We start from the raw sequence: 25847 nt of genomic DNA on the forward strand, positions 1-25847 counted from the left end.
GGAATGTGGCAATGGAACGCTGGCTGCGCGTGTCATAATAGGCTCTGAGCCTTTATATACCTGTGCACAGCAGCAGCCACCTTCAGTCTGCTGCTGGACAGCCAGCAGCAGCAGCAGGAGAGGTATGTAATCAGGAGCCCTCCTGCTAAGGGTAGACAGCTGCTCGTTCCACCCCACCCCCCGCCTTAATTGGTTCTCCTCCCTTCCAACGGTGTTGAGGCGGGTGGGAACAGCAGGGGGTGAAGGTGCTGTGTTTAAAGAGGTGGAGTTATGCAGATCTAAAACGCGTGGATTGCAGCAGCAGCAAGCCGAAAAGTGCAGGCATGTAAGGGATCTAGAGGTTGACAACATGTCTTCTTAACGGGAGTCCAGGAGCTCATCTCCACAAATGGACTTTTCAGGATCCTTGGGTGGCTCCGTAGTTTGAAACCAATTCTGGTTATCGCTTCTCGGCCTTTTGGCTAAGATCAAGTGTAGTATCTTTCGAAAAGGCGGTTTTGGATGTTGGCCGCCCTAGTAGATTGATACATTATGCACACTGGGGTTTAGGCGCTTGTTAGTACGCCAGGTGGCTAATATAGTCATCTGGTGGAAAGCATGGCCCCCCAGGATCGACGCCATTGGGCCGGGGAAGATCGAAAGCCCGAAGTGTGAAGTGCCCCAGGAGTGGTGACCCTGGGGTGCCTTAACTCACTGGGATTGGGAACCCCACTTGAGTTTATGGCACATTTGCACTAGCACTTCAATATTTCTTTCTTCACACACACCCTTATTCCGGGCCTTCTGGCCTTAGGATGGGGAATTTTTCAATTCCCGGTCGAAGGTCCGGGCAGTATTATACTGTGAAACCTTCACTATTTATTTAATTTTTTTTTGTCACTGTGTGTCCACTTTTTCACGTGTGTCCACGTCCTTACTAGGATTTTGTCGGGATGCGGTTCCCTTACGGGTTCCTCTCTTGGCAGGTCTAGGGGGGGAGTGTGTGGCCATCAGGTTCCGCTCCCCCCTGAACCCCACTGGCTCTCCTCTTTCGGGAGGAGAGCGTGGTTGGCTCCCCTCTTCCGGGAGGGGAGCACAGTCTTTGGCTCCCAGTGCCTTGCTCGGGTGAGAACTCGGGCAGGTATTGGGGGTAAGATTGGGTCGCCTCTGGCTCCGGCTGGAGGTGGCTATTTGTCCCTGTTCCTCGCTGTGGCCTTCTGGCTCGGAGGGACGGGGAATGGTTTGGGGGACCCTTCTCCTTTTGGAGAGGGTTTCAAGAAGACCAGCATCCTAGTGCACTTTTTTTTGTGGCACTTGTCACTTTTTTAAGCGCACTCGGGTTTTGTACACGAATTCGGGCTTTCGATAAAAAAAAAAAAAATCTGTTCTTATCAGTTTAATATCTGATACGTCCCCTATCTGGGGACCATATATTAAATGGATTTTTAGAACAGGGAGATGGAAAAAGAGCTTGCTCTGTCCACTCCATGCATTGACCTGGTATTGCAGTATCTCCAGGACCGGTGCACCCCTTCTTTAATGCAGTTTCTAAAATCAGAAAGAATTGAATTCAATGTTTTTTGTTCATTTTGCTTGTTTGTCGGATTTTGGGATGGACTCTTTGGCTTTGCTTTTCTTCTCCTCATTGGATTTTTCATGTTCAAAGTTGCAGAAGCCAGATTACAAGCTCATTTTGGTTCAACTTCAGCAACTGTGCATTGCATTGCCATGTAATGTGATGCAATGCTATCTTTCTAGCTCTCCCTTTTTACTTCCTTTTGGATAAACAGACATATTAGGCAAGCATTTTGGAGCTTTCACCTAAATAACTACAGGTGGTGAGATAAGCTGCACAATATAATTGACCTTTCAGTATATTGTTGCACACACACCATCTATTTAGCAAATGCCCTTGTTATCAACAGCAGCCTTTTAAACTCACCTGAGCTAACAGGTATGTGCGCTGGTTACTCTGCTGCGCTTAAAATTTCTTTTTTGGTTTGCTACAATGCCTTTTCTGAAACGTTGTCTCCTTCTGCTGGAACACTGACTTCTTTCATTTAATGCCTGCAGACTATAAAAGAGAACCCAACCCAAAAAGTTTGGTTGATTAGTCTGTGGCATTCTGTTAAACTGTTGCTTATGGCGGTCTCTGTGAGCTTCTCAGCGACATTCAGCCAGCCAGGTATCCTGCCTGCAGTAGATGGAATGTGGCAATGGAACGCTGGCTGCGCGTGTCATAATAGGCTCTGAGCCTTTATATACCTGTGCACAGCAGCAGCCACCTTCAGTCTGCTGCTGGACAGCCAGCAGCAGCAGCAGCAGGAGAGGTATGTAATCAGGAGCCCTCCTGCTAAGGGTAGACAGCTGCTCGTTCCACCCCACCCCCCGCCTTAATTGGTTCTCCTCCCTTCCAACGGTGTTGAGGCGGGTGGGAACAGCAGGGGGTGAAGGTGCTGTGTTTAAAGAGGTGGAGTTATGCAGATCTAAAACGCGTGGATTGCAGCAGCAGCAAGCCGAAAAGTGCAGGCATGTAAGGGATCTAGAGGTTGACAACATGTCTTCTTAACGGGAGTCCAGGAGCTCATCTCCACAAATGGACTTTTCAGGATCCTTGGGTGGCTCCGTAGTTTGAAACCAATTCTGGTTATCGCTTCTCGGCCTTTTGGCTAAGATCAAGTGTAGTATCTGTTCTTATCAGTTTAATATCTGATACGTCCCCTATCTGGGGACCATATATTAAATGGATTTTTAGAACAGGGAGATGGAAAAAGAGCTTGCTCTGTCCACTCTACGCATTGACCTGGTATTGCAGTATCTCCAGGACCGGTGCACCCCTTCTTTAATGCAGTTTCTAAAATCAGAAAGAATTGAATTCAATGTTTTTTGTTCATTTTGCTTGTTTGTCGGATTTTGGGATGGACTCTTTGGCTTTGCTTTTCTTCTCCTCATTGGATTTTTCATGTTCAAAGTTGCAGAAGCCAGATTACAAGCTCATTTTGGTTCAACTTCAGCAACTGTGCATTGCATTGCCATGTAATGTGATGCAATGCTATCTTTCTAGCTCTCCCTTTTTACTTCCTTTTGGATAAACAGACATATTAGGCAAGCATTTTGGAGCTTTCACCTAAATAACTACAGGTGGTGAGATAAGCTGCACAATATAATTGACCTTTCAGTATATTGTTACACACACACCATCTATTTAGCAAATGCCCTTGTTATCAACAGCAGCCTTTTAAACTCACCTGAGCTAACAGGTATGTGCGCTGGTTACTCTGCTGCGCTTAAAATTTCTTTTTTGGTTTGCTACAATGCCTTTTCTGAAACGTTGTCTCCTTCTGCTGGAACACTGACTTCTTTCATTTAATGCCTGCAGACTATAAAAGAGAACCCAACCCAAAAAGTTTGGTTGATTAGTCTGTGGCATTCTGTTAAACTGTTGCTTATGGCGGTCTCTGTGAGCTTCTCAGCGACATTCAGCCAGCCAGGTATCCTGCCTGCAGTAGATGGAATGTGGCAATGGAACGCTGGCTGCGCGTGTCATAATAGGCTCTGAGCCTTTATATACCTGTGCACAGCAGCAGCCACCTTCAGTCTGCTGCTGGACAGCCAGCAGCAGCAGCAGCAGGAGAGGTATGTAATCAGGAGCCCTCCTGCTAAGGGTAGACAGCTGCTCGTTCCACCCCACCCCCCGCCTTAATTGGTTCTCCTCCCTTCCAACGGTGTTGAGGCGGGTGGGAACAGCAGGGGGTGAAGGTGCTGTGTTTAAAGAGGTGGAGTTATGCAGATCTAAAACGCGTGGATTGCAGCAGCAGCAAGCCGAAAAGTGCAGGCATGTAAGGGATCTAGAGGTTGACAACATGTCTTCTTAACGGGAGTCCAGGAGCTCATCTCCACAAATGGACTTTTCAGGATCCTTGGGTGGCTCCGTAGTTTGAAACCAATTCTGGTTATCGCTTCTCGGCCTTTTGGCTAAGATCAAGTGTAGTATCTGTTCTTATCAGTTTAATATCTGATACGTCCCCTATCTGGGGACCATATATTAAATGGATTTTTAGAACAGGGAGATGGAAAAAGAGCTTGCTCTGTCCACTCCACGCATTGACCTGGTATTGCAGTATCTCCAGGACCGGTGCACCCCTTCTTTAATGCAGTTTCTAAAATCAGAAAGTATTGAATTCAATGTTTTTTGTTCATTTTGCTTGTTTGTCGGATTTTGGGATGGACTCTTTGGCTTTGCTTTTCTTCTCCTCATTGGATTTTTCATGTTCAAAGTTGCAGAAGCCAGATTACAAGCTCATTTTGGTTCAACTTCAGCAACTGTGCATTGCATTGCCATGTAATGTGATGCAATGCTATCTTTCTAGCTCTCCCTTTTTACTTCCTTTTGGATAAACAGACATATTAGGCAAGCATTTTGGAGCTTTCACCTAAATAACTACAGGTGGTGAGATAAGCTGCACAATATAATTGACCTTTCAGTATATTGTTGCACACACACCATCTATTTAGCAAATGCCCTTGTTATCAACAGCAGCCTTTTAAACTCACCTGAGCTAACAGGTATGTGCGCTGGTTACTCTGCTGCGCTTAAAATTTCTTTTTTGGTTTGCTACAATGCCTTTTCTGAAACGTTGTCTCCTTCTGCTGGAACACTGACTTCTTTCATTTAATGCCTGCAGACTATAAAAGAGAACCCAACCCAAAAAGTTTGGTTGATTAGTCTGTGGCATTCTGTTAAACTGTTGCTTATGGCGGTCTCTGTGAGCTTCTCAGCGACATTCAGCCAGCCAGGTATCCTGCCTGCAGTAGATGGAATGTGGCAATGGAACGCTGGCTGCGCGTGTCATAATAGGCTCTGAGCCTTTATATACCTGTGCACAGCAGCAGCCACCTTCAGTCTGCTGCTGGACAGCCAGCAGCAGCAGCAGCAGGAGAGGTATGTAATCAGGAGCCCTCCTGCTAAGGGTAGACAGCTGCTCGTTCCACCCCACCCCCCGCCTTAATTGGTTCTCCTCCCTTCCAACGGTGTTGAGGCGGGTGGGAACAGCAGGGGGTGAAGGTGCTGTGTTTAAAGAGGTGGAGTTATGCAGATCTAAAACGCGTGGATTGCAGCAGCAGCAAGCCGAAAAGTGCAGGCATGTAAGGGATCTAGAGGTTGACAACATGTCTTCTTAACGGGAGTCCAGGAGCTCATCTCCACAAATGGACTTTTCAGGATCCTTGGGTGGCTCCGTAGTTTGAAACCAATTCTGGTTATCGCTTCTCGGCCTTTTGGCTAAGATCAAGTGTAGTATCTGTTCTTATCAGTTTAATATCTGATACGTCCCCTATCTGGGGACCATATATTAAATGGATTTTTAGAACAGGGAGATGGAAAAAGAGCTTGCTCTGTCCACTCCACGCATTGACCTGGTATTGCAGTATCTCCAGGACCGGTGCACCCCTTCTTTAATGCAGTTTCTAAAATCAGAAAGAATTGAATTCAATGTTTTTTGTTCATTTTGCTTGTTTGTCGGATTTTGGGATGGACTCTTTGGCTTTGCTTTTCTTCTCCTCATTGGATTTTTCATGTTCAAAGTTGCAGAAGCCAGATTACAAGCTCATTTTGGTTCAACTTCAGCAACTGTGCATTGCATTGCCATGTAATGTGATGCAATGCTATCTTTCTAGCTCTCCCTTTTTACTTCCTTTTGGATAAACAGACATATTAGGCAAGCATTTTGGAGCTTTCACCTAAATAACTACAGGTGGTGAGATAAGCTGCACAATATAATTGACCTTTCAGTATATTGTTGCACACACACCATCTATTTAGCAAATGCCCTTGTTATCAACAGCAGCCTTTTAAACTCACCTGAGCTAACAGGTATGTGCGCTGGTTACTCTGCTGCGCTTAAAATTTCTTTTTTGGTTTGCTACAATGCCTTTTCTGAAACGTTGTCTCCTTCTGCTGGAACACTGACTTCTTTCATTTAATGCCTGCAGACTATAAAAGAGAACCCAACCCAAAAAGTTTGGTTGATTAGTCTGTGGCATTCTGTTAAACTGCTGCTTATGGCGGTCTCTGTGAGCTTCTCAGCGACATTCAGCCAGCCAGGTATCCTGCCTGCAGTAGATGGAATGTGGCAATGGAACGCTGGCTGCGCGTGTCATAATAGGCTCTGAGCCTTTATATACCTGTGCACAGCAGCAGCCACCTTCAGTCTGCTGCTGGACAGCCAGCAGCAGCAGCAGCAGGAGAGGTATGTAATCAGGAGCCCTCCTGCTAAGGGTAGACAGCTGCTCGTTCCACCCCACCCCCCGCCTTAATTGGTTCTCCTCCCTTCCAACGGTGTTGAGGCGGGTGGGAACAGCAGGGGGTGAAGGTGCTGTGTTTAAAGAGGTGGAGTTATGCAGATCTAAAACGCGTGGATTGCAGCAGCAGCAAGCCGAAAAGTGCAGGCATGTAAGGGATCTAGAGGTTGACAACATGTCTTCTTAACGGGAGTCCAGGAGCTCATCTCCACAAATGGACTTTTCAGGATCCTTGGGTGGCTCCGTAGTTTGAAACCAATTCTGGTTATCGCTTCTCGGCCTTTTGGCTAAGATCAAGTGTAGTATCTGTTCTTATCAGTTTAATATCTGATACGTCCCCTATCTGGGGACCATATATTAAATGGATTTTTAGAACAGGGAGATGGAAAAAGAGCTTGCTCTGTCCACTCCACGCATTGACCTGGTATTGCAGTATCTCCAGGACCGGTGCACCCCTTCTTTAATGCAGTTTCTAAAATCAGAAAGAATTGAATTCAATGTTTTTTGTTCATTTTGCTTGTTTGTCGGATTTTGGGATGGACTCTTTGGCTTTGCTTTTCTTCTCCTCATTGGATTTTTCATGTTCAAAGTTGCAGAAGCCAGATTACAAGCTCATTTTGGTTCAACTTCAGCAACTGTCCATTGCATTGCCATGTAATGTGATGCAATGCTATCTTTCTAGCTCTCCCTTTTTACTTCCTTTTGGATAAACAGACATATTAGGCAAGCATTTTGGAGCTTTCACCTAAATAACTACAGGTGGTGAGATAAGCTGCACAATATAATTGACCTTTCAGTATATTGTTGCACACACACCATCTATTTAGCAAATGCCCTTGTTATCAACAGCAGCCTTTTAAACTCACCTGAGCTAACAGGTATGTGCGCTGGTTACTCTGCTGCGCTTAAAATTTCTTTTTTGGTTTGCTACAATGCCTTTTCTGAAACGTTGTCTCCTTCTGCTGGAACACTGACTTCTTTCATTTAATGCCTGCAGACTATAAAAGAGAACCCAACCCAAAAAGTTTGGTTGATTAGTCTGTGGCATTCTGTTAAACTGTTGCTTATGGCGGTCTCTGTGAGCTTCTCAGCGACATTCAGCCAGCCAGGTATCCTGCCTGCAGTAGATGGAATGTGGCAATGGAACGCTGGCTGCGCGTGTCATAATAGGCTCTGAGCCTTTATATACCTGTGCACAGCAGCAGCCACCTTCAGTCTGCTGCTGGACAGCCATCAGCAGCAGCAGCAGGAGAGGTATGTAATCAGGAGCCCTCCTGCTAAGGGTAGACAGCTGCTCGTTCCACCCCACCCCCCGCCTTAATTGGTTCTCCTCCCTTCCAACGGTGTTGAGGCGGGTGGGAACAGCAGGGGGTGAAGGTGCTGTGTTTAAAGAGGTGGAGTTATGCAGATCTAAAACGCGTGGATTGCAGCAGCAGCAAGCCGAAAAGTGCAGGCATGTAAGGGATCTAGAGGTTGACAACATGTCTTCTTAACGGGAGTCCAGGAGCTCATCTCCACAAATGGACTTTTCAGGATCCTTGGGTGGCTCCGTAGTTTGAAACCAATTCTGGTTATCGCTTCTCGGCCTTTTGGCTAAGATCAAGTGTAGTATCTGTTCTTATCAGTTTAATATCTGATACGTCCCCTATCTGGGGACCATATATTAAATGGATTTTTAGAACAGGGAGATGGAAAAAGAGCTTGCTCTGTCCACTCCACGCATTGACCTGGTATTGCAGTATCTCCAGGACCGGTGCACCCCTTCTTTAATGCAGTTTCTAAAATCAGAAAGAATTGAATTCAATGTTTTTTGTTCATTTTGCTTGTTTGTCGGATTTTGGGATGGACTCTTTGGCTTTGCTTTTCTTCTCCTCATTGGATTTTTCATGTTCAAAGTTGCAGAAGCCAGATTACAAGCTCATTTTGGTTCAACTTCAGCAACTGTGCATTGCATTGCCATGTAATGTGATGCAATGCTATCTTTCTAGCTCTCCCTTTTTACTTCCTTTTGGATAAACAGACATATTAGGCAAGCATTTTGGAGCTTTCACCTAAATAACTACAGGTGGTGAGATAAGCTGCACAATATAATTGACCTTTCAGTATATTGTTGCACACACACCATCTATTTAGCAAATGCCCTTGTTATCAACAGCAGCCTTTTAAACTCACCTGAGCTAACAGGTATGTGCGCTGGTTACTCTGCTGCGCTTAAAATTTCTTTTTTGGTTTGCTACAATGCCTTTTCTGAAACGTTGTCTCCTTCTGCTGGAACACTGACTTCTTTCATTTAATGCCTGCAGACTATAAAAGAGAACCCAACCCAAAAAGTTTGGTTGATTAGTCTGTGGCATTCTGTTAAACTGTTGCTTATGGCGGTCTCTGTGAGCTTCTCAGCGACATTCAGCCAGCCAGGTATCCTGCCTGCAGTAGATGGAATGTGGCAATGGAACGCTGGCTGCGCGTGTCATAATAGGCTCTGAGCCTTTATATACCTGTGCACAGCAGCAGCCACCTTCAGTCTGCTGCTGGACAGCCAGCAGCAGCAGCAGCAGGAGAGGTATGTAATCAGGAGCCCTCCTGCTAAGGGTAGACAGCTGCTCGTTCCACCCCACCCCCCGCCTTAATTGGTTCTCCTCCCTTCCAACGGTGTTGAGGCGGGTGGGAACAGCAGGGGGTGAAGGTGCTGTGTTTAAAGAGGTGGAGTTATGCAGATCTAAAACGCGTGGATTGCAGCAGCAGCAAGCCGAAAAGTGCAGGCATGTAAGGGATCTAGAGGTTGACAACATGTCTTCTTAACGGGAGTCCAGGAGCTCATCTCCACAAATGGACTTTTCAGGATCCTTGGGTGGCTCCGTAGTTTGAAACCAATTCTGGTTATCGCTTCTCGGCCTTTTGGCTAAGATCAAGTGTAGTATCTGTTCTTATCAGTTTAATATCTGATACGTCCCCTATCTGGGGACCATATATTAAATGGATTTTTAGAACAGGGAGATGGAAAAAGAGCTTGCTCTGTCCACTCCACGCATTGACCTGGTATTGCAGTATCTCCAGGACCGGTGCACCCCTTCTTTAATGCAGTTTCTAAAATCAGAAAGAATTGAATTCAATGTTTTTTGTTCATTTTGCTTGTTTGTCGGATTTTGGGATGGACTCTTTGGCTTTGCTTTTCTTCTCCTCATTGGATTTTTCATGTTCAAAGTTGCAGAAGCCAGATTACAAGCTCATTTTGGTTCAACTTCAGCAACTGTGCATTGCATTGCCATGTAATGTGATGCAATGCTATCTTTCTAGCTCTCCCTTTTTACTTCCTTTTGGATAAACAGACATATTAGGCAAGCATTTTGGAGCTTTCACCTAAATAACTACAGGTGGTGAGATAAGCTGCACAATATAATTGACCTTTCAGTATATTGTTGCACACACACCATCTATTTAGCAAATGCCCTTGTTATCAACAGCAGCCTTTTAAACTCACCTGAGCTAACAGGTATGTGCGCTGGTTACTCTGCTGCGCTTAAAATTTCTTTTTTGGTTTGCTACAATGCCTTTTCTGAAACGTTGTCTCCTTCTGCTGGAACACTGACTTCTTTCATTTAATGCCTGCAGACTATAAAAGAGAACCCAACCCAAAAAGTTTGGTTGATTAGTCTGTGGCATTCTGTTAAACTGTTGCTTATGGCGGTCTCTGTGAGCTTCTCAGCGACATTCAGCCAGCCAGGTATCCTGCCTGCAGTAGATGGAATGTGGCAATGGAACGCTGGCTGCGCGTGTCATAATAGGCTCTGAGCCTTTATATACCTGTGCACAGCAGCAGCCACCTTCAGTCTGCTGCTGGACAGCCAGCAGCAGCAGCAGCAGGAGAGGTATGTAATCAGGAGCCCTCCTGCTAAGGGTAGACAGCTGCTCGTTCCACCCCACCCCCCGCCTTAATTGGTTCTCCTCCCTTCCAACGGTGTTGAGGCGGGTGGGAACAGCAGGGGGTGAAGGTGCTGTGTTTAAAGAGGTGGAGTTATGCAGATCTAAAACGCGTGGATTGCAGCAGCAGCAAGCCGAAAAGTGCAGGCATGTAAGGGATCTAGAGGTTGACAACATGTCTTCTTAACGGGAGTCCAGGAGCTCATCTCCACAAATGGACTTTTCAGGATCCTTGGGTGGCTCCGTAGTTTGAAACCAATTCTGGTTATCGCTTCTCGGCCTTTTGGCTAAGATCAAGTGTAGTATCTGTTCTTATCAGTTTAATATCTGATACGTCCCCTATCTGGGGACCATATATTAAATGGATTTTTAGAACAGGGAGATGGAAAAAGAGCTTGCTCTGTCCACTCCACGCATTGACCTGGTATTGCAGTATCTCCAGGACCGGTGCACCCCTTCTTTAATGCAGTTTCTAAAATCAGAAAGAATTGAATTCAATGTTTTTTGTTCATTTTGCTTGTTTGTCGGATTTTGGGATGGACTCTTTGGCTTTGCTTTTCTTCTCCTCATTGGATTTTTCATGTTCAAAGTTGCAGAAGCCAGATTACAAGCTCATTTTGGTTCAACTTCAGCAACTGTGCATTGCATTGCCATGTAATGTGATGCAATGCTATCTTTCTAGCTCTCCCTTTTTACTTCCTTTTGGATAAACAGACATATTAGGCAAGCATTTTGGAGCTTTCACCTAAATAACTACAGGTGGTGAGATAAGCTGCACAATATAATTGAACTTTCAGTATATTGTTGCACACACACCATCTATTTAGCAAATGCCCTTGTTATCAACAGCAGCCTTTTAAACTCACCTGAGCTAACAGGTATGTGCGCTGGTTACTCTGCTGCGCTTAAAATTTCTTTTTTGGTTTGCTACAATGCCTTTTCTGAAACGTTGTCTCCTTCTGCTGGAACACTGACTTCTTTCATTTAATGCCTGCAGACTATAAAAGAGAACCCAACCCAAAAAGTTTGGTTGATTAGTCTGTGGCATTCTGTTAAACTGTTGCTTATGGCGGTCTCTGTGAGCTTCTCAGCGACATTCAGCCAGCCAGGTATCCTGCCTGCAGTAGATGGAATGTGGCAATGGAACGCTGGCTGCGCGTGTCATAATAGGCTCTGAGCCTTTATATACCTGTGCACAGCAGCAGCCACCTTCAGTCTGCTGCTGGACAGCCAGCAGCAGCAGCAGCAGGAGAGGTATGTAATCAGGAGCCCTCCTGCTAAGGGTAGACAGCTGCTCGTTCCACCCCACCCCCAGCCTTAATTGGTTCTCCTCCCTTCCAACGGTGTTGAGGCGGGTGGGAACAGCAGGGGGTGAAGGTGCTGTGTTTAAAGAGGTGGAGTTATGCAGATCTAAAACGCGTGGATTGCAGCAGCAGCAAGCCGAAAAGTGCAGGCATGTAAGGGATCTAGAGGTTGACAACATGTCTTCTTAACGGGAGTCCAGGAGCTCATCTCCACAAATGGACTTTTCAGGATCCTTGGGTGGCTCCGTAGTTTGAAACCAATTCTGGTTATCGCTTCTCGGCCTTTTGGCTAAGATCAAGTGCTTTATTGCAGGAGATTGTGGTTGAAGGGCACTCGGGTACCCCTCTCCTTGGCCTGGCAGGATCGTCCACTTTGGTGGACTTAACCTGCTTGCTGCTATTAGGGAGAGGGCTTAGTCCCAGGGTAACGAGTTGCGATCCCCCAGCTTCCAGGTGTTTTTCGCTGCAAGAACACTGGGAGCGCAGATTGCAAGCGGCTGCAATTTGCAACCTTGTTGCGTTTTTCCATGGAGGTTGACCCTAACCTCGTGCCTCTTTATGCAAGGCTAAAAAACTCTATCCGAGTTCACTTCACGGCGGGTGGCTCGGATATGAGGAAATTAGGGTATGTAGTCCAGGACGTGCTCAGGAACCTTCTTGGCGTACAAAGGAATGAAATTCTCTCCATCCAGGATTATCCCAGAAGAGGTGACTATGACATCACATTCACCGGAGAAGGTATTTTTAGAGATGTACTAGAAAAGTTAAAAAAAGTTGAAAATAGTCCTGTTTTGAAAGGGATACAAATTGTTGAGCATGTCCTGGATGAGGTAAGACTGGTTATTGTAAAAATATTTTCGCCCTTTGTTTCTGCTCCAGAAGTAATGTCATTTCTAGCAATTTATTTTAAAAGTGTTAAATGTATTGGGAAGATATTAAACGAATATAACATATGGACATCTAAGTGGAAATTCCTTGTGAAGTGTACAAGAGATCCAAATACACCAGGTGGTATACGGCTCCCCCCTGCCCGTTTCAAAATTGGGCAAACAAATGGGGATTTCTTCTTTTCTGGGATGCCAGTATATTGCAGAAATTGTGGGCGCTATGGTCATTCAAAAGAAAACTGTCATGTATCATGTAGAAATTGTGCTAGTGAAGAACATGAGACAAAAGAATGCCCTAAGGAAAAGAAATGCAGTTTTTGCCAGACTCCAGGTCACTTTTATTTTTCTTGCCCTCACAGATTTCGGGAAGATGAGCAAAAGGGGAAGTCCAAGACGTCCGACCAAGGACCAAAAGATCAGACCACCCCTCAGGAGGAGGAACAACAACCTGGAGCCTCTGGAGACAATAAGGGCGTACCAAATAGTGAAGTGTCTCCAGAGTCTATGACAGGTAAAATACCAAATCCCAAAACCTGGCTGCAGGACCTGCGGGAGTCCAAAAGGAGGGCTGAGAAGGAGCAGAAGGGCACTACTGGTAAGGTCAAAAGGGACCGGCAAAAGGCCGACACAGAAGCCCATGCCCAGTCTGGGTCTCCTAGTGCTGAGGGCGCTGAGTGGATAAAGGTGGGTCCTAAGAAAAAGAAAAAGGGTGGTTCGGAGGAGGCAGCAGGAGGTGAACAGATGGACACTTCTCCAGAAGGGGACGTGGACGCTGGACCCTCAGGGGTTTCGGTCTCCGCTGCTACAGGTGGGGACCGGGATCTTGCTGCCTCTGAAGAGTCAGAGGCTCTGCCTTGTGCGCAACCTCCTCCTATAGGACGACCTTCTACAGGTCAAACAGGGGCGGCGGAACCCCTCGGGGACCCACCTGATGAGGAACTGCATGGCCAGCCAATGGAGACCCAGCGGGTTCTGCCAGCCAGCCCTCCGAGCTATGCCAGTGTAGCGTCGGGTTTATATAAATGTGGTAATCTTTCCTCCTCCACGGAGACTCTCGTGACGATACTATCAGATGAGGAGGGAGGCGCAAGCCCAGTGGTCTGATCAGGTTCATCGGACAGGTAAATCCGTTGCTCTTAGTTACCTAAGTAAAATTTCTACATTTTCTAATGATGGCTGAACTCAAAGGTATTTCCCTCAACGTGAGAGGCATAAAATCTAACACGAGAAGAACTGCTCTTTTTAATTTTTTTACGTGTTTTACTGCATCTGTATTTTTTCTGCAAGAATGTAATATCCCACATGAAATGTCATATCAAAAATATAAAGATGAGTGGAAGTGTGGGCCATCTGTCTGGTCCGGATCGAATGCTGCAGGATCAGCGGGTGTAGCCATACTTTTTAAAGGGAACGTTTTAATTGATTTTATTCAGGAAATTTTACCAGGTCGTATTTTATTAGTGAAAGCTTTTATTGATGGTATTAGATGGCAGTTTTTAAATTTTTATGGATCCCCAGAGAAAAATGAAAGAGCCGAAATGCTTGATCTTTTACCATTATTTATTAATAACTCTGAACCTTTTATCTTAGCAGGGGATTTTAATTGTGTTTTAAAAGGTGAAAACCGGCGCTCCAGCTCTGTAAGCAGGAACTACGATAAAACCTCAGGTATGCTACATGATATAGTCAAAGATGCTAAATTGATAGACATATATAAAGAGTGTCATAGTGACAGCACAGAGGACGCCGGTTTCACTTGGAGCAATTCTAATTGTAGCTCTAGGATTGATTTTATTTTTGGTTCAGATAAAACAATACCTGCCAAATGTGAAGTTTTAACTAATATATTTTCAGACCATAAACTTTTATCCTTTACCATAAAAGTAAATGACAACAAAAAATGTGGTAAGAAAAGCTGGAAAATGAACGTATCCCTTTTAACCGACTCGCAGATTTTATCAGATTTTATTGAGTTTTATAGGAAATGTAGAAAAGGGAAAAAAACAAGTGAGACTATGAGTGTATGGTGGGATAGAATGAAAGTAAAAATAAAAGACTTTTTTATTAAAAAGAGTATATGTAGAGCCAAAGAAAAATATGAAGAATATAGAATTTTAAATACCCGCCTACAAACATTATTTAAGCTCAGAGACAATGGGATAGATGTACAACTTGATATTTCAAACTTAAAAGAAGAGATTTCAAAATGGCTAGAACAAAAAGGAAAAGAGATAATTTTTCGTTCTAGAGTACAACATATAGAAGAAAATGAAAAGAGTTCCAGATATTTTTTTAGGAAAAATAAAAAAGAAAAAGTGATAATTGACCATATAGATGGTGAGAATAATCTAAAAAATATGCTGGGTAAAGTTGAGGTTTTTTTTTCTAATCTTTTTAATGGAAAAAATATAGATAATAAATTAATGGATGATTCGCTGCAAGGACTAACAGCTGTTTTAGATCCCGCATCCCAAGAGTTTTTATCCCAAGTTTTAACGGAACAAGAAGTGTTAAAAACTATTAAAAGTTTTAAAACTGGAAAGGTCCCTGGTCCTGATGGCATCCCAATAGAATTTTATGTATGTTTTTATGATATTTTAAAAGATGATTTGTTTTATTTGTTTACTGAGGTTTTTAATAATAAGGTTTTATTAAATTCCTGGAAGAAAGGTGAAGTCTCCCTCCTATACAAAAAAGGCGATAAATCAAAATTAGAAAACTGGAGACCAATAACACTTTTAAATTGTGACTATAAAATAATGGCTAAAATTTGTGCAAATCGTCTAAAAGAAGTCATCAGCAAAGTTATTCATTCTAATCAAGTGTGTGGGGTGCCGGGGCGCAGTATATGGGACAATCTGAATTTAGTGAAAGACTGTATTGAGGATGTGAAAGACAGAAAGGGGAAAATGGCGATTTTATCTATTGATTTTGAAAAAGCATTTGACCGTGTCTCACACTTTTATCTTTTTAAAGTTTTAGAGAAAATGGGCATACCAGAAGGGTTTTTACTATCGCTTAAAGCATTTTACAAGGATTGTACAAGTAAGATTTTAGTGAATGGTTTTAAGACACAAGAGGTATTTTTACGGTCAGGGGTGAAACAGGGATGCCCTCTGTCCCCCCTACTGTTTATCTGTGCACTGGAACCAATGTTATGTGCAATACGCCAAAATAAACAGATATGCGGTGTCCCTCTGCCTGGAAGCGGTGGTTTGGAGGCCAAGGTTGTAGGCTACATGGATGACGTGGCGGTCTTGTGTACAGATGCACCATCACTTACGGCCACTCTCCATCAAGTGCAATCCTTTTGCCTAGCTTCTGGTTTTAAAATCAATTTTAATAAGTGTAACATTTTAAGTGTTGGGGGGATGATTTTACGTGATGTACCAATTAATGTCTCCGAATCCATTTCCATTTTAGGTATATCATTCACTGAAAATAATGATGGTTATAATAGTTGGGAAACAGTTATACAGAAAGTAAATACGAAAATATGTATGTGGAACATGAGGAGACTTACAATGGAGGGTAAAGTATTGGTTTTAAAGATGGTGATTTTACCTCTTTTATTGTATCTTAGCATGGTTTTCCCCCCGCCTGTTAATGTTTTAAAAAAGATAACCAAAACCTGTTTTACCTTCTTTTGGAACTCAAAAATGGAAAAGCTGAAAAGAGAAATCGTGATGAAATCAAAAGTAAAAGGTGGTAAAGATTTTCCAGATTTTAATAGGTTTCTTTTAATCCATCTGTTCGTTTACTGTTTTAATGCCCTTTTTAAGAATCACTATTGGTCCTTTTTTATGCGTTTTAATACAGGATTTTTTATGAGAAAGTTTGGATGGTATGAAGTTAATATATCTGTGCCCCATGCTTTTAATTTGTCGACGCATTATGAGATTTTAAGGAAAATAGTGTCCGATTTTAATTTAGGGACTAAGAAAATAGAGGAATTAAGAAATAGTAAGAAACTAATTAAAGAAATACGTAAAAGTGAGGAAATATGTAATGTTGACAGATATGATGATGACAAATCTATGTCTATCTGGAAAATGATTAACGTTTTTTATCTTTTTAATGAACAGAGAGATCTGGCTTGGAGTTGCATGCACCGCTGTCTTCCTTGCCGGGCATTCCAATACAGAAGAGGATTTGTGAGGTCTGCCATCTGCCCAAGAGCCGGATGCCAAGACGAGGAAACGGTGGAACATCTATTATGGACATGTAATTTTGCAAAGGATTTCTGGAGAAGACTGCTCCCCCTACTGGAAAGGGTGGCAGACCTCAAGGACTTTACATATAAAACTGTGCTATACTGACTTATGGAATGCCCCACAATGGAACAGTACACAATGGCTTGGAAGACAGTGAACTGCGCCAAGTCATCTCTCTGGAAAGCGCGCAACATTGCTATTTTTAAACAAGATGTTTTATCAGTGAATGATGTTTTAAGTTTATGTTTATGTGAAATGTATACTTATTATTTAATTGACAAAAAGAAGAATGTACATATTTCCAAAAAATGGCTTGTTGACCAATGGAACCTAATTATTTAAAATCTTTGTATTTTTTTGTTTTGTAAATTTCATTTGTCTTTTAACGTTTGGTATTTGTGTAATTATGCTTGTAATTTGTTAAAGTTTTAATAAACGGTTTTATCCCTCTGCAGGGGATAGCCAAATTAAAAAATCTGTTCTTATCAGTTTAACATCTGATACGTCCCCTATCTGGGGACCATATATTAAATGGATTTTTAGAACAGGGAGATGGAAAAAGAGCTTGCTCTGTCCACTCCACGCATTGACCTGGTATTGCAGTATCTCCAGGACCGGTGCACCCCTTCTTTAATGCAGTTTCTAAAATCAGAAAGAATTGAATTCAATGTTTTTTGTTCATTTTGCTTGTTTGTCGGATTTTGGGATGGACTCTTTGGCTTTGCTTTTCTTCTCCTCATTGGATTTTTCATGTTCAAAGTTGCAGAAGCCAGATTACAAGCTCATTTTGGTTCAACTTCAGCAACTGTGCATTGCATTGCCATGTAATGTGATGCAATGCTATCTTTCTAGCTCTCCCTTTTTACTTCCTTTTGGATAAACAGACATATTAGGCAAGCATTTTGGAGCTTTCACCTAAATAACTACAGGTGGTGAGATAAGCTGCACAATATAATTGACCTTTCAGTATATTGTTGCACACACACCATCTATTTAGCAAATGCCCTTGTTATCAACAGCAGCCTTTTAAACTCACCTGAGCTAACAGGTATGTGCGCTGGTTACTCTGCTGCGCTTAAAATTTCTTTTTTGGTTTGCTACAATGCCTTTTCTGAAACGTTGTCTCCTTCTGCTGGAACACTGACTTCTTTCATTTAATGCCTGCAGACTATAAAAGAGAACCCAACCCAAAAAGTTTGGTTGATTAGTCTGTGGCATTCTGTTAAACTGTTGCTTATGGCGGTCTCTGTGAGCTTCTCAGCGACATTCAGCCAGCCAGGTATCCTGCCTGCAGTAGATGGAATGTGGCAATGGAACGCTGGCTGCGCGTGTCATAATAGGCTCTGAGCCTTTATATACCTGTGCACAGCAGCAGCCACCTTCAGTCTGCTGCTGGACAGCCAGCAGCAGCAGCAGCAGGAGAGGTATGTAATCAGGAGCCCTCCTGCTAAGGGTAGACAGCTGCTCGTTCCACCCCACCCCCCGCCTTAATTGGTTCTCCTCCCTTCCAATGGTGTTGAGGCGGGTGGGAACAGCAGGGGGTGAAGGTGCTGTGTTTAAAGAGGTGGAGTTATGCAGATCTAAAACGCGTGGATTGCAGCAGCAGCAAGCCGAAAAGTGCAGGCATGTAAGGGATCTAGAGGTTGACAACATGTCTTCTTAACGGGAGTCCAGGAGCTCATCTCCACAAATGGACTTTTCAGGATCCTTGGGTGGCTCCGTAGTTTGAAACCAATTCTGGTTATCGCTTCTCGGCCTTTTGGCTAAGATCAAGTGTAGTATCTGTTCTTATCAGTTTAATATCTGATACGTCCCCTATCTGGGGACCATATATTAAATGGATTTTTAGAACAGGGAGATGGAAAAAGAGCTTGCTCTGTCCACTCCACGCATTGACCTGGTATTGCAGTATCTCCAGGACCGGTGCACCCCTTCTTTAATGCAGTTTCTAAAATCAGAAAGAATTGAATTCAATGTTTTTTGTTCATTTTGCTTGTTTGTCGGATTTTGGGATGGACTCTTTGGCTTTGCTTTTCTTCTCCTCATTGGATTTTTCATGTTCAAAGTTGCAGAAGCCAGATTACAAGCTCATTTTGGTTCAACTTCAGCAACTGTGCATTGCATTGCCATGTAATGTGATGCAATGCTATCTTTCTAGCTCTCCCTTTTTACTTCCTTTTGGATAAACAGACATATTAGGCAAGCATTTTGGAGCTTTCACCTAAATAACTACAGGTGGTGAGATAAGCTGCACAATATAATTGACCTTTCAGTATATTGTTGCACACACACCATCTATTTAGCAAATGCCCTTGTTATCAACAGCAGCCTTTTAAACTCACCTGAGCTAACAGGTATGTGCGCTGGTTACTCTGCTGCGCTTAAAATTTCTTTTTTGGTTTGCTACAATGCCTTTTCTGAAATGTTGTCTCCTTCTGCTGGAACACTGACTTCTTTCATTTAATGCCTGCAGACTATAAAAGAGAACCCAACCCAAAAAGTTTGGTTGATTAGTCTGTGGCATTCTGTTAAACTGTTGCTTATGGCGGTCTCTGTGAGCTTCTCAGCGACATTCAGCCAGCCAGGTATCCTGCCTGCAGTAGATGGAATGTGGCAATGGAACGCTGGCTGCGCGTGTCATAATAGGCTCTGAGCCTTTATATACCTGTGCACAGCAGCAGCCACCTTCAGTCTGCTGCTGGACAGCCAGCAGCAGCAGCAGCAGGAGAGGTATGTAATCAGGAGCCCTCCTGCTAAGGGTAGACAGCTGCTCATTCCACCCCACCCCCCGCCTTAATTGGTTCTCCTCCCTTCCAACGGTGTTGAGGCGGGTGGGAACAGCAGGGGGTGAAGGTGCTGTGTTTAAAGAGGTGGAGTTATGCAGATCTAAAACGCGTGGATTGCAGCAGCAGCAAGCCGAAAAGTGCAGGCATGTAAGGGATCTAGAGGTTGACAACATGTCTTCTTAACGGGAGTCCAGGAGCTCATCTCCACAAATGGACTTTTCAGGATCCTTGGGTGGCTCCGTAGTTTGAAACCAATTCTGGTTATCGCTTCTCGGCCTTTTGGCTAAGATCAAGTGCTTTATTGCAGGAGATTGTGGTTGAAGGGCACTCGGGTACTCCTCTCCTTGGCCTGGCAGGATCGTCCACTTTGGTGGACTTAACCTGCTTGCTGCTATTAGGGAGAGGGCTTAGTCCCAGGGTAACGAGTTGCGATCCCCCAGCTTCCAGGTGTTTTTCGCTGCAAGAACACTGGGAGCGCAGATTGCAAGCGTCTGCAACTTGCAACCTTGTTGCGTTTTTCCATGGAGGTTGACCCTAACCTCGTGCCTCTTTATGCGAGGCTAAAAAACTCTATCCGAGTTCACTTCACGGCGGGTGGCTCGGATATGAGGAAATTAGGGTATGTAGTCCAGGACGTGCTCAGGAACCTTCTTGGCGTACAAAGGAATGAAATTCTCTCCATCCAGGATTATCCCAGAAGAGGTGACTATGACATCACATTCACCGGAGAAGGTATTTTTAGAGATGTACTAGAAAAGTTAAAAAAAGTTGAAAATAGTCCTGTTTTGAAAGGGATACAAATTGTTGAGCACGTCCTGGATGAGGTAAGACTGGTTATTGTAAAAATATTTTCGCCCTTTGTTTCTGCTCCAGAAGTAATGTCATTTCTAGCAATTTATTTTAAAAGTGTTAAATGTATTGGGAAGATATTAAACGAATATAACATATGGACATCTAAGTGGAAATTCCTTGTGAAGTGTACAAGAGATCCAAATACACCAGGTGGTATACGGCTCCCCCCTGCCCGTTTCAAAATTGGGCAAACAAATGGGGATTTCTTCTTTTCTGGGATGCCAGTATATTGCAGAAATTGTGGGCGCTATGGTCATTCAAAAGAAAACTGTCATGTATCATGTAGAAATTGTGCTAGTGAAGAACATGAGACAAAAGAATGCCCTAAGGAAAAGAAATGCAGTTTTTGCCAGACTCCAGGTCACTTTTATTTTTCTTGCCCTCACAGATTTCGGGAAGATGAGCAAAAGGGGAAGTCCAAGACGTCCGACCAAGGACCAAAAGATCAGACCACCCCTCAGGAGGAGGAACAACAACCTGGAGCCTCTGGAGACAATAAGGGCGTACCAAATAGTGAAGTGTCTCCAGAGTCTATGACAGGTAAAATACCAAATCCCAAAACCTGGCTGCAGGACCTGCGGGAGTCCAAAAGGAGGGCTGAGAAGGAGCAGAAGGGCACTACTGGTAAGGTCAAAAGGGACCGGCAAAAGGCCGACACAGAAGCCCATGCCCAGTCTGGGTCTCCTAGTGCTGAGGGCGCTGAGTGGATAAAGGTGGGTCCTAAGAAAAAGAAAAAGGGTGGTTCGGAGGAGGCAGCAGGAGGTGAACAGATGGACACTTCTCCAGAAGGGGACGTGGACGCTGGACCCTCAGGGGTTTCGGTCTCCGCTGCTACAGGTGGGGACCGGGATCTTGCTGCCTCTGAAGAGTCAGAGGCTCTGCCTTGTGCGCAACCTCCTCCTATAGGACGACCTTCTACAGGTCAAACAGGGGCGGCGGAACCCCTCGGGGACCCACCTGATGAGGAACTGCATGGCCAGCCAATGGAGACCCAGCGGGTTCTGCCAGCCAGCCCTCCGAGCTATGCCAGTGTAGCGTCGGGTTTATATAAATGTGGTAATCTTTCCTCCTCCACGGAGACTCTCGTGACGATACTATCAGATGAGGAGGGAGGCGCAAGCCCAGTGGTCTGATCAGGTTCATCGGACAGGTAAATCCGTTGCTCTTAGTTACCTAAGTAAAATTTCTACATTTTCTAATGATGGCTGAACTCAAAGGTATTTCCCTCAACGTGAGAGGCATAAAATCTAACACAAGAAGAACTGCTCTTTTTAATTTTTTTACGTGTTTTACTGCATCTGTATTTTTTCTGCAAGAATGTAATATCCCACATGAAATGTCATATCAAAAATATAAAGATGAGTGGAAGTGTGGGCCATCTGTCTGGTCCGGATCGAATGCTGCAGGATCAGCGGGTGTAGCCATACTTTTTAAAGGGAACGTTTTAATTGATTTTATTCAGGAAATTTTACCAGGTCGTATTTTATTAGTAAAAGCTTTTATTGATGGTATTAGATGGCAGTTTTTAAATTTTTATGGATCCCCAGAGAAAAATGAAAGAGCCGAAATGCTTGATCTTTTACCATTATTTATTAATAACTCTGAACCTTTTATCTTAGCAGGGGATTTTAATTGTGTTTTAAAAGGTGAAAACCGGCGCTCCAGCTCTGTAAGCAGGAACTACGATAAAACCTCAGGTATGCTACATGATATAGTCAAAGCTGCTAAATTGATAGACATATATAAAGAGTGTCATAGTGACAGCACAGAGGACGCCGGTTTCACTTGGAGCAATGCTAATTGTAGCTCTAGGATTGATTTTATTTTTGGTTCAGATAAAACAATACCTGCCAAATGTGAAGTTTTAACTAATATATTTTCAGACCATAAACTTTTATCCTTTACCATAAAAGTAAATGACAACAAAAAATGTGGTAAGAAAAGCTGGAAAATGAACGTATCCCTTTTAACCGACCCGCAGATTTTATCAGATTTTATTGAGTTTTATAGGAAATGTAGAAAAGGGAAAAAAACAAATGAGACTATGAGTGTATGGTGGGATAGAATGAAAGTAAAAATAAAAGACTTTTTTATTAAAAAGAGTATATGTAGAGCCAAAGAAAAATATGAAGAATATAGAATTTTAAATACCCGCCTACAAACATTATTTAAGCTCAGAGACAATGGGATAGATGTACAACTTGATATTTCAAACTTAAAAGAAGAGATTTCAAAATGGCTAGAACAAAAAGGAAAAGAGATCATTTTTCGTTCTAGAGTACAACATATAGAAGAAAATGAAAAGTGTTCCAGATATTTTTTTAGGAAAAATAAAAAAGAAAAAGTGATAATTGACCATATAGATGGTGAGAATAATATAAAAAATATGCTGGGTAAAGTTGAGGTTTTTTTTTCTAATCTATTTAATGGAAAAAATATAGATAATAAATTAATGGATGATTCGCTGCAAGGACTAACAGCTGTTTTAGATCCCGCATCCCAAGAGTTTTTATCCCAAGTTTTAACGGAACAAGAAGTGTTAAAAACTATTAAAAGTTTTAAAACTGGAAAGGTCCCTGGTCCTGATGGCATCCCAATAGAATTTTATGTATGTTTTTATGATATTTTAAAAGATGATTTGTTTTATTTGTTTACTGAGGTTTTTAATAATAAGGTTTTATTAAATTCCTGGAAGAAAGGTGAAGTCTCCCTCCTATACAAAAAAGGTGATAAATCAAAATTAGAAAACTGGAGACCAATAACACTTTTAAATTGTGACTATAAAATAATGGCTAAAATTTGTGCAAATCGTCTAAAAGAAGTCATCAGCAAAGTTATTCATTCTAATCAAGTGTGTGGGGTGCCGGGGCGCAGTATATGGGACAATCTGAATTTAGTGAAAGACTGTATTGAGGATGTGAAAGACAGAAAGGGGAAAATGGCGATTTTATCTATTGATTTTGAAAAAGCATTTGACCGTGTCTCACACTTTTATCTTTTTAAAGTTTTAGAGAAAATGGGCATACCAGAAGGGTTTTTACTATCGCTTAAAGCATTTTACAAGGATTGTACAAGTAAGATTTTAGTGAATGGTTTTAAGACACAAGAGGTATTTTTACGGTCAGGGGTGAAACAGGGATGCCCTCTGTCCCCCTTACTGTTTATCTGTGCACTGGAACCAATGTTATGTGCAATACGCCAAAATAAACAGATATGCGGTGTCCCTCTGCCTGGAAGCGGTGGTTTGGAGGCCAAGGTTGTAGGCTACATGGATGACGTGGCGGTCTTGTGTACAGATGCACCATCACTTACGGCCACTCTCCATCAAGTGCAATCCTTTTGTCTAGCTTCTGGTTTTAAAATCAATTTTAATAAGTGTAACATTTTAAGTGTTGGGGGGATGATTTTACGTGATGTACCAATTAATGTCTCCGAATCCATTTCCATTTTAGGTATATCATTCACTGAAAATAATGATGGTTATAATAGTTGGGAAACAGTTACACAGAAAGTAAATACGAAAATATGTATGTGGAACATGAGGAGACTTACAATGGAGGGTAAAGTATTGGTTTTAAAGATGGTGATTTTACCTCTTTTATTGTATCTTAGCATGGTTTTCCCCCCGCCTGTTAATGTTTTAAAAAAGATAACCAAAACCTGTTTTACCTTCTTTTGGAACTCAAAAATGGAAAAGCTGAAAAGAGAAATCGTGATGAAATCAAAAGTAAAAGGTGGTAAAGATTTTCCAGATTTTAATAGGTTTCTTTTAATCCATCTGTTCGTTTACTGTTTTAATGCCCTTTTTAAGAATCACTATTGGTCCTTTTTTATGCGTTTTAATACAGGATTTTTTATGAGAAAGTTTGGATGGTATGAAGTTAATATATCTGTGCCCCATGCTTTTAATTTGTCGATGCATTATGAGATTTTAAGGAAAATAGTGTCCGATTTTAATTTAGGGACTAAGAAAATAGAGGAATTAAGAAATAGTAAGAAACTAATTAAAGAAATACGTAAAAGTGAGGAAATATGTAATGTTGACAGATATGATGATGACAAATCTATGTCTATCTGGAAAATGATTAACGTTTTTTATCTTTTTAATGAACAGAGAGATCTGGCTTGGAGTTGCATGCACCGCTGTCTTCCTTGCCGGGCATTCCAATACAGAAGAGGATTTGTGAGGTCTGCCATCTGCCCAAGAGCCGGATGCCAAGACGAGGAAACGGTGGAACATCTATTATGGACATGTAATTTTGCAAAGGATTTCTGGAGAAGACTGCTCCCCCTACTGGAAAGGGTGGCAGACCTCAAGGACTTTACATATAAAACTGTGCTATACGGACTTATGGAATGCCCCACAATGGACCAGTACACAATGGCTTGGAAGACAGTGAACTGCGCCAAGTCATCTCTCTGGAAAGCGCGCAACATTGCTATTTTTAAACAAGATGTTTTATCAGTGAATGATGTTTTAAGTTTATATTTATGTCAAATGTATACTTATTATTTAATTGACAAAAAGAAGAATGTACATATTTCCAAAAAATGGCTTGTTGACCAATGGAACCTAATTATTTAAAATCTTTGTATTTTTTTGTTTTGTAAATTTCATTTGTCTTTTAACGTTTGGTATTTGTGTAATTATGCTTGTAATTTGTTAAAGTTTTAATAAACGGTTTTATCCCTCTGCAGGGGATAGCCAAATTAAAAAAAAAAAAAAAATCTGTTCTTATCAGTTTAATATCTGATACGTCCCCTATCTGGGGACCATATATTAAATGGATTTTTAGAACAGGGAGATGGAAAAAGAGCTTGCTCTGTCCACTCCACGCATTGACCTGGTATTGCAGTATCTCCAGGACCGGTGCACCCCTTCTTTAATGCAGTTTCTAAAATCAGAAAGAATTGAATTCAATGTTTTTTGTTCATTTTGCTTGTTTGTCGGATTTTGGGATGGACTCTTTGGCTTTGCTTTTCTTCTCCTCATTGGATTTTTCATGTTCAAAGTTGCAGAAGCCAGATTACAAGCTCATTTTGGTTCAACTTCAGCAACTGTGCATTGCATTGCCATGTAATGTGATGCAATGCTATCTTTCTAGCTCTCCCTTTTTACTTCCTTTTGGATAAACAGACATATTAGGCAAGCATTTTGGAGCTTTCACCTAAATAACTACAGGTGGTGAGATAAGCTGCACAATATAATTGACCTTTCAGTATATTGTTGCACACACACCATCTATTTAGCAAATGCCCTTGTTATCAACAGCAGCCTTTTAAACTCACCTGAGCTAACAGGTATGTGCGCTGGTTACTCTGCTGCGCTTAAAATTTCTTTTTTGGTTTGCTACAATGCCTTTTCTGAAACGTTGTCTCCTTCTGCTGGAACACTGACTTCTTTCATTTAATGCCTGCAGACTATAAAAGAGAACCCAACCCAAAAAGTTTGGTTGATTAGTCTGTGGCATTCTGTTAAACTGTTGCTTATGGCGGTCTCTGTGAGCTTCTCAGCGACATTCAGCCAGCCAGGTATCCTGCCTGCAGTAGATGGAATGTGGCAATGGAACGCTGGCTGCGCGTGTCATAATAGGCTCTGAGCCTTTA

At 42.6% G+C, this 25847-nt stretch overlaps 11 non-coding genes and 1 pseudogene across 11 annotated transcripts; all 12 read left to right on the plus strand.

The window, feature by feature from the left end:
• The first annotated feature begins 441 nt into the window (after window positions 1-441).
• Window positions 442-533, plus strand: LOC141225162 (U2 spliceosomal RNA; annotated as a pseudogene).
• A 794-nt stretch (window positions 534-1327) lies between these two features.
• Window positions 1328-1513, plus strand: LOC141225094 (U2 spliceosomal RNA). Its single transcript, XR_012292411.1, has one exon. It is a non-coding gene; the product is annotated as a U2 spliceosomal RNA (small nuclear RNA).
• A 1115-nt stretch (window positions 1514-2628) lies between these two features.
• On the plus strand, window positions 2629-2819 carry LOC141225556 (U2 spliceosomal RNA). Its single transcript, XR_012292828.1, has one exon. It is a non-coding gene; the product is annotated as a U2 spliceosomal RNA (small nuclear RNA).
• Window positions 2820-3934: 1115 nt separating this feature from the next.
• On the plus strand, window positions 3935-4125 carry LOC141225429 (U2 spliceosomal RNA). The gene has a single exon (XR_012292702.1). It is a non-coding gene; the product is annotated as a U2 spliceosomal RNA (small nuclear RNA).
• A 1115-nt stretch (window positions 4126-5240) lies between these two features.
• On the plus strand, window positions 5241-5431 carry LOC141225430 (U2 spliceosomal RNA). The gene has a single exon (XR_012292703.1). It is a non-coding gene; the product is annotated as a U2 spliceosomal RNA (small nuclear RNA).
• A 1115-nt stretch (window positions 5432-6546) lies between these two features.
• LOC141225431 (U2 spliceosomal RNA) lies at window positions 6547-6737 on the plus strand. Its single transcript, XR_012292704.1, has one exon. It is a non-coding gene; the product is annotated as a U2 spliceosomal RNA (small nuclear RNA).
• A 1115-nt stretch (window positions 6738-7852) lies between these two features.
• LOC141225432 (U2 spliceosomal RNA) lies at window positions 7853-8043 on the plus strand. Its single transcript, XR_012292705.1, has one exon. It is a non-coding gene; the product is annotated as a U2 spliceosomal RNA (small nuclear RNA).
• A 1115-nt stretch (window positions 8044-9158) lies between these two features.
• LOC141225433 (U2 spliceosomal RNA) lies at window positions 9159-9349 on the plus strand. The gene has a single exon (XR_012292706.1). It is a non-coding gene; the product is annotated as a U2 spliceosomal RNA (small nuclear RNA).
• Window positions 9350-10464: 1115 nt separating this feature from the next.
• Window positions 10465-10655, plus strand: LOC141225434 (U2 spliceosomal RNA). The gene has a single exon (XR_012292707.1). It is a non-coding gene; the product is annotated as a U2 spliceosomal RNA (small nuclear RNA).
• A 6390-nt stretch (window positions 10656-17045) lies between these two features.
• LOC141225634 (U2 spliceosomal RNA) lies at window positions 17046-17230 on the plus strand. The gene has a single exon (XR_012292905.1). It is a non-coding gene; the product is annotated as a U2 spliceosomal RNA (small nuclear RNA).
• Window positions 17231-18345: 1115 nt separating this feature from the next.
• Window positions 18346-18536, plus strand: LOC141225435 (U2 spliceosomal RNA). Its single transcript, XR_012292708.1, has one exon. It is a non-coding gene; the product is annotated as a U2 spliceosomal RNA (small nuclear RNA).
• A 6390-nt stretch (window positions 18537-24926) lies between these two features.
• Window positions 24927-25121, plus strand: LOC141225666 (U2 spliceosomal RNA). Its single transcript, XR_012292930.1, has one exon. It is a non-coding gene; the product is annotated as a U2 spliceosomal RNA (small nuclear RNA).
• The last annotated feature ends 726 nt before the right edge of the window (window positions 25122-25847 follow it).

This window comes from Phyllobates terribilis, unplaced genomic scaffold (genome assembly GCF_046119375.1).
Source record: "Phyllobates terribilis strain yellow unplaced genomic scaffold, ASM4611937v1 Scaffold_404__1_contigs__length_1715579, whole genome shotgun sequence".
Lineage (NCBI taxonomy): Eukaryota > Metazoa > Chordata > Amphibia > Anura > Dendrobatidae > Phyllobates > Phyllobates terribilis.